The sequence below is a fragment of the Buteo buteo genome, chromosome 7, assembly GCF_964188355.1.
Source record: "Buteo buteo chromosome 7, bButBut1.hap1.1, whole genome shotgun sequence".
NCBI lineage: Eukaryota > Metazoa > Chordata > Aves > Accipitriformes > Accipitridae > Buteo > Buteo buteo.
The window spans coordinates 47,812,699-47,819,814 of NC_134177.1; positions in this window are offsets into that span (position 1 = coordinate 47,812,699).

Sequence of the window (7,116 nt, forward strand, 5' to 3'; positions counted from 1 at the left end):
GGGTTAGGGTAGCAGGTTAGGGCTATTAGGGCTAGGGTCGTGCACGCATGTGTATAGCCATTACTGTTAGGGTCGCGCGTGCGTAGCTATTAGGGTTGGGGCTGTTAGGGTCGCGCGTGCGTGTAGCCATTAGGGTCAGGGTTGTGCGTGCGTGTAGCCATTAGGGTCAGGGTCGTGCGCGTGCGTGTGTAGCCATTAGGGTCGGGGTCGCGTACGTGTGCGTAGCTTGTTAGGGTTAGTATTGGGTTAGGGCTGTTAGGGTTGCGCCTGTGCCTAGCTTATTAGGGTTAGGTTAGGGGTTAGAGCTGTTAGGGTCGCGTGTGCGCAGCCATTAGGGTTAGGGTCATGCGTGCGCAGCTATTAGGGTTAGGGTTGTGTGGGTGTGTAGCTATTAGGGTTAGGTTAGGGTTGGGTTAGGGGTTAGGGTGGGTTAGGGGGTTAGGGTTAGCAGTTAGGGTTAGTCATGTTTAGAGTTAGGATCATGGTTATTAGGGTTAGGTTAGGGATTAGTCATTAGGGTTAGGGGTTGGGGTAGGGTTAAGGTTTAGTCATTAGGCTTAGGGGTTGTCGTAGGGTTAGGGTTTAGTCATTAGGGTTAGGGGTTATGGTTTAGGGTTAGGGCTTGTGGTAGGGTTAGGGGTTAGTCCGTAGGGGTTAGGGTTTGGGTTAGGGGTTGTGGTGGGGTTAGGGTTAGGCTTAGATTAGGGGTTAGGGTTAGGGGTTAGTCATTAGGGTTAGGGGTTAGGGTTATGGTTTAGGGTTAGGTTAGGGGTTAGTCATTAGTGTTAGGGGTTGTGGTAGGGTTAGGGGTTAGTCATTAGGGTTAGGGGATAGGGTTAGGGGTTGGGGTTATGGTTTAGGGTGAGTTTAGGGGTTAGTCTTTAGGGTTAGGGGTTGTGGTAGGGTTAGGGGTTAGGCTTAGGGGTTAGTCGTTAGGGTTTAGGGTTAGGGGTTGGGGTTATGGTTTAGGTTTAGGTTAGGGTTTAGTCTTTAGGGTTAGGGGTTGTGGTAGGCTTAGGGTTTAGTCATTAGGGTTAGTGGTTAGGGGTTAGTCTTTAGGGATTAGGATTAGGGATTGGGGTAGGGTTAGGGGTTAGGGTTAGGGGTTAGTCTTTAGGGTTAGGACTTGTGGTAGGGTTAGGGTTTAGTCATTAGGTTTAGAGGTTAGGGTTAGGGTTATGGTTTAGGGTTAGGTTAGGGCTTAGTTGTTAGGGTTAGGGGTTGTGGTAGGGTTAGGGATTAGTCATTAGGTTTAGGGGTTAGGGTTTGGGCTTAGGTTTTAGGGTTAGGTTAGGGGTTAGTCATTAGGGTTAGGGCTTGTGGTAGGGTTAGGGGTTAGTCCTTAGGGTTAGGGGTTGTGGTAGGTTTAGGGGTTAGGGTTAGGCTTAGGTTAGGGGTAGTGGTAGGGTTAGGGTTATGGTTTAGGCTTAGGTCAGGGGTTAGTCATTAGCGTTAGCGGTTGGGTTAGGGTTAGGGGTTAGTCATTAGGGTTAGGGGGTAGGGTTAGGGTTTGGGGTTATGGTTTAGGGTTAGGGGTTAGGCTTAGGGTTAGCGTTACGGTTAGGGATTTGGGTTAGGGCTAAGGTTAGGGTTAGGTCTAGGGTTAGGGTTACGGCTAGGGTTATGGTTATGTTAGGGTTAGGAGTTAGGGTTAGGGTTTGTATTAGGTTAGTTTTAAGGGCTAAGGTTAGTCTTAGGGTTAAGGTTGGGTTAGGATTAGGGTATGACTTAGGGCTAGGGTTAGGGTTTAGGCTTAGGGTTAGCATTACGGTTAGGGGTTAGGGTTAGGTTTAGAGTTAGGGTTGGGTTAGGGTTAGTAGTTAGGCTTTGTATTAGGTTAGTTTTAAGGGCTAAGTTTAGGCTTACGGTTAAGGTTGTGTTAGGGTTAGGGTTCGGGTACGACTTAGGGTTAGGGTTTAGGGGTTAGCCTTAGGGTTAGCGTTGCGGTTAGGGGTTAGGGCTAAGGTTAGGGTTTAGGGTTATGGTTAGGGTTAGGGGTTAGGCTTAGGGTTAGTGTTACAGTTAGGGTTTAGGGTTAGGGCTAAGGTTAGGGTTAGGTTAGGGTTAGGGTTTGTATTAGGTTAGTTTTAAGGGCTAAGGTTAGTCTTAGGGTTAAGGTTGGGTTAGGGTTAGGTTTAGGGTTAGGGTACGATTTAGGGCTAGGGTTAGGGTCAGGGCTAGCTTTAGGGTAAGAGGGTTAGGGTTTGTATTAGGTTAGTTTTAAGGGCTAAGGTTAGGTTTAGGGTTAAGGTTGGGTTAGGATTAGGGTTAGGGTACGACTTAGGGCTAGGGTTAGGTTAGGGTTAGGGTTTAGGGATATGGTTAGGGTTAGGTCTAGGGTTAGGTTTAGGTCTAGGGTTAGGTTTAGGGTTAGGGTTACAGTTACGGTTAGGGTTAGGAGTTAGGGTTAGGGTTTGTATTAGGTTAGTTTTAAGGGCTAAGGTTAGTCTTAGGGTGAAGGTTGGGTTAGGGTTAGGATTAGGGTTAGGGTACGACTTAGGGCTAGGGTTAGGGCTAGGGTTTAGGGTTATGGTTAGGTGTCGGGGGATGCAACGAGCCTACGGAATTCCTGACAGTTTTAGAACAGCGTGACCTTGAGCAGCTTGTAGTGTATCCTTGAGAGTCTGGAAAGATCTGAGAAGACCAGTACAAAAACAAGATAGTGATAAGAAGAACCGTCCTAATGAACTCACCAATCATGAATTGTTAGTTACTAACCAAACCAATCATATACTAACACGTACTCAAAAGAAGTGTGTAAAAAGGTGTGTTAGAACAATAAAGTAGCCATTTTGCATGATCTATTACTTGTCGTGTCCGTCTTTACTGCGACAAATGGTGACCCCTATGCGTCTGAGCGAACAGATCATTTAAAGGCAATAAATCCAGCACTAGCAAGAAGTATACCGGCGGTGATGAGCGCTGCGAAAGAGTATACGGGCAGCGAGACAAGCTGTGGAGACGGAGCCCGGTGAAGCTGAGAGCAGTGGAGTCTGCCTGGTCCGGACCTGAGCCTAGACGCCTAATAAGGTGAGCCACCAGGGACAAAACTGTTAGGATGGGGCAGTAATTAACAAAAGAAAAGGAGACGATTTTGTCTACCTGGAGAGCCCTATTAAAAAGAAAAGGGGTTAAAACCCCAGAACAAGGCTTGAAAAGGATTTTGCTATGGTGTAGGATGCAAGGCTTTCAAGCCACAACAGTTATTGCTTTAGTGTGGGTGCATGGCAATCTGTGGCCTTGAAAATGTTTGATGAGATCTCTAAAGGACAGAAAGAGCTGTGCGAGTTGGCGGTCGGATGGCATTTACTAACTGAGACTCTGAAAGAATGGAAAGCAAAATGTGTTGCGAATGATTGGCAAAAGAAAGCTGAGGACTCTGGCAATGTTAGCAATGAAAATGTTTCTGCTCAAGTAACAGCTGCAGCCAATGCTGCAATCTCAGCAGTTGCGGGCAGAATACCCCTTATGGGCAAAATCAGATCATACCCTTATTCACCTCCTCCTCTTCCTACGCCATTAATTACTTTACCGGGCGATGAGGGGCCCTCCTCACCTACTGGTGCGGCGGCAGAAGGGGTGACTCCATCAGCCCCCCCCGAGGAGAATGATGTGGCGATTAACACCGAGCCGGACAGTGTGGGCCGTACTGAAATTGAGGGCCAAAAGGACGGTGAGAGTCACACTGAATGTGAGGGCCGAATGGAAAGTGAGAACCGAAATGAAACTGAGGCAGAAAAATCTCTAATTGACACTATGCGATCTCTGCAGCTCACAGATAAAACCATACCGAAGGAACCCCTGCTGGGGGCTCTCCCTCCATCCACAATAACTGTGGTCTCGAGACCCCCTGATCAGTTCTGGGAGGGAGTTCGAAAATATGCTGCCGACTCTGGCAACTGGGATCTAGTAGAACGCCTCAGCCCGTGCTCTCTAACACCGGCGTTTCTCAAGCCTCTAGGTAAAGCAGCAGAGGCTCCTGTTACATTTCCTGTTTTCAGAGCTGCTCCAGGCACAAACCGGCACGGTGAGCACGATCCAATCGGCTGGAGAGTAGTGCAGGATTTGCAGAATAGAGTACAAAAATACGGAATCAATTCTCCTGAGGTGATGCAACTTATTCGTGTAATCAGCACAGATCTGCTGTGTCCATATAACATTATGCATCTAGTACAAGTGCTGTTTCAGCCCGTACAATTGCAAGTATTTCAATCTACTTGGAGGCAGATGGCATGCACAGCAGCACAGCATAATTTCCGACTGCTACAGGGTGACCTGATATTAGGCCTTGGAGAGGATGCTTTGCTTGGTGCAGGGCAGTATAGTAGCCCTCAGCTGCAGGCTACATGGCCTCCGATGGCTCTCGAACAAGCACACAATATAGGCCTTATGGCAATAAAGCGACCCATGGACGTGGCAGCTCCGAAGCAAAAATATGCCACTATCCACCAAGGCCCCACAGAACCCTTTTTACAATTTGTAGAAAAAATATCTGCCGCCCTGGAAAAACAGGTAGAAGATGAGGTCTTAAGGCAAATTCTATGCAAACGGTTAGCAAGAGATAATGCTGATAAGGACTGTCAAAAGATCATACAGGCTTTACCAGGAGATCCTTCTGTCCCTGACATGGTAGCTGCATGTTCTAAAGCTGGGACACTGGAACACACGGTGACCACCATAGCCAATGCTATGAGAAATTCTGGAAAGTGCTGTGGGTGTGGCAGTGAAGAGCACATCAATGTAACTTCTCCACACAAAACATCACCAGGTCAAATTTGCACAATGGTTTCGACCCCCTACCCACCAGTATTAATCCCTAAAGGTACTCATATTGCTCAACTTGTTCCTTTTTCGAGTTCTATTTCAAGAGCAGGACAGCACCTGCGATGCGATGGAGGCTTCGGCTCTACGGGACCCCCTCAGTTCTGCTGGTCTCAGGCTGTCTTGTCATCCCGACCACGTGATGTGCACGCTGTTGAATCACGGAAGATCGCCGACTACAGTAAGGCTTGCAGGGCTCCTGGACGCCGGAGCCGATGTGACTATTACTGCTGATTGTCTGTGGCTGTCCACCTGGCCCACAGAGGAGGCTGGTATGGGAGTAGTGGGGCTGGGAGGCTCTGCGCGAGCAAAGACGGCAGACACACCAGTTCTGATTACCGATCCTGAGGGCCAACAAGCAGTTATTAAACCATATGTGACGGCAGCTCCCCTCAATTTATGGGAGAGGGATTGCTTGTCGCAGTGGGGGGTGAGAATTACCACGGATTTTTAACGGGGGCCACTGTGCTGCAGGGTGTTAGACAACCCACGCTTGTTTTAACCTGGTTAACAAATAACCCTGTGTGGGTGGATCAGTGGCCCCTACTAATTGAAAAATTAAAGGCCCTGCAAGAATTGGTAGCAGAACAACTAGCTGCCGGACACGTTGCACCATCTCACAGTCTATGGGATACTCCAGTGTTTGTGATAAAAAAAATCAGGACAATGGCGATTTTTGCATGACCTGCGGCAAGTCAATGCTGTCATGGCCACGATGGGGGCTCTGCAACCAGGCATGCCTTCACCTGCCATGATCCCTCAAGATTGGGAAATCATTGTCATGAACCTTAAGGATTGTTTTTTTACAATTCCATTAGCTTCCCGAGACAAAGAAATATTTGCATTTTCTGTGCCTTCTATCAATCATGCAGAACAGGCAAAAAGATATCAATGGAGAGTTCTGCCGCAGGGCATGAAAAATTCACCAACCATTTGTTAATGGTTTGTTGCACAAGCTCTGTCACCTGTAAGGGAAAAATTCCCCACTAGTTATTGTTATCACTATATGGATGACATTCTGTTAGCATCAGACAACAAGGAGCAGTTGAATGACATGAAATATTTGGCCATGAATTCGCTACGACAATATGGGTTGGTTATTGCCCCTGGAAAAGTGCAAGAAATAGCACCCTGGAAATATTTGGGAATGGTAATTACAAACATGCAGGTTGTGCCCCAACCTGTGAAACTTAATCTTGCGGTTAAGACACTCAATGATGTACAGAAATTAATGGGATCCTTGGACTGGATCAGGCCCTATCTTGGACTGACCAATTCGCAGTTACAACCTCTATTGGACTTATTAAAACATTCCAATGATCCAACAGAACCCAGAATATTGAATAAGGAAGCGTTAAATGTAATTCACATGGTGGAACAATGTATATTCAAGAAATTTGTTTCTCGAATTGATCTGTCTCGATTGGTACAATTCTTTGTGCTAATTGCCAAAACTGCCATTTGGTGCTTTGGTGCAGTGGAATTCTGAGTGGGATGACCCATTACATAATTTAGAATGGATGTTTTTGTCATTCCAGCCATGAAATACTGCTCCTGGCTTGTTTGAACTTATTGCTGATGTAATCATAAAAGCCAGAAAACGCTGTGTAGAACTAATAGGACGTGATCCAGCTACGATTGTTTTACCTGTTCAAAATTGGTACTTTGAATGGTGTCTGGCAAACAATTATGAGCTGCAAGCAGCTATGGCGGGTTTTCAAGGACAGATTTCGTATCATCTACCGTCGCACCCGCTCCTGAAATTTGCTCGAAAAATACCATTTGGTCGGAAAAACTTAAGCCAGCCGGAACCTGTGAAAGGCCCTACTGTCTTCACAGATGGTTCTGCAATACCGGGTAAAGCAGCAGTAGTATGGTATGAAAACAACAACTGGAACGGCAAAGTAGTACATCAAAATGGTTCTCCACAAGTGGTAGAGCTGCGTGCAATGGCTGTTGCTTTTTCTATTTTTTCTACTCCTGTAAATATTGTAACTGACTCAGCGTATGTAGCTAATTTGGTTTCTCGACTAGACAAAGTGGCTTTGACCATGTCAGACAATCAATTATTATTTGATGTGCTTTTAGAACTCTGGAAAAGTATTCACCTACGAATAGAACCTTATTTAATCATGCATATGCGGAGTCATACCACTTCACCAGGTTTTTATACGGAAGGTAATGCTAGAATAAAAAAAAAAAAACAAAAACCAAAAATAAAACAAAAAGGGGGAATGGTTGGGGAACCACCATAGGCATGCTTAGATAAAGCAGTTTATGTTCTTAACTTTCTCC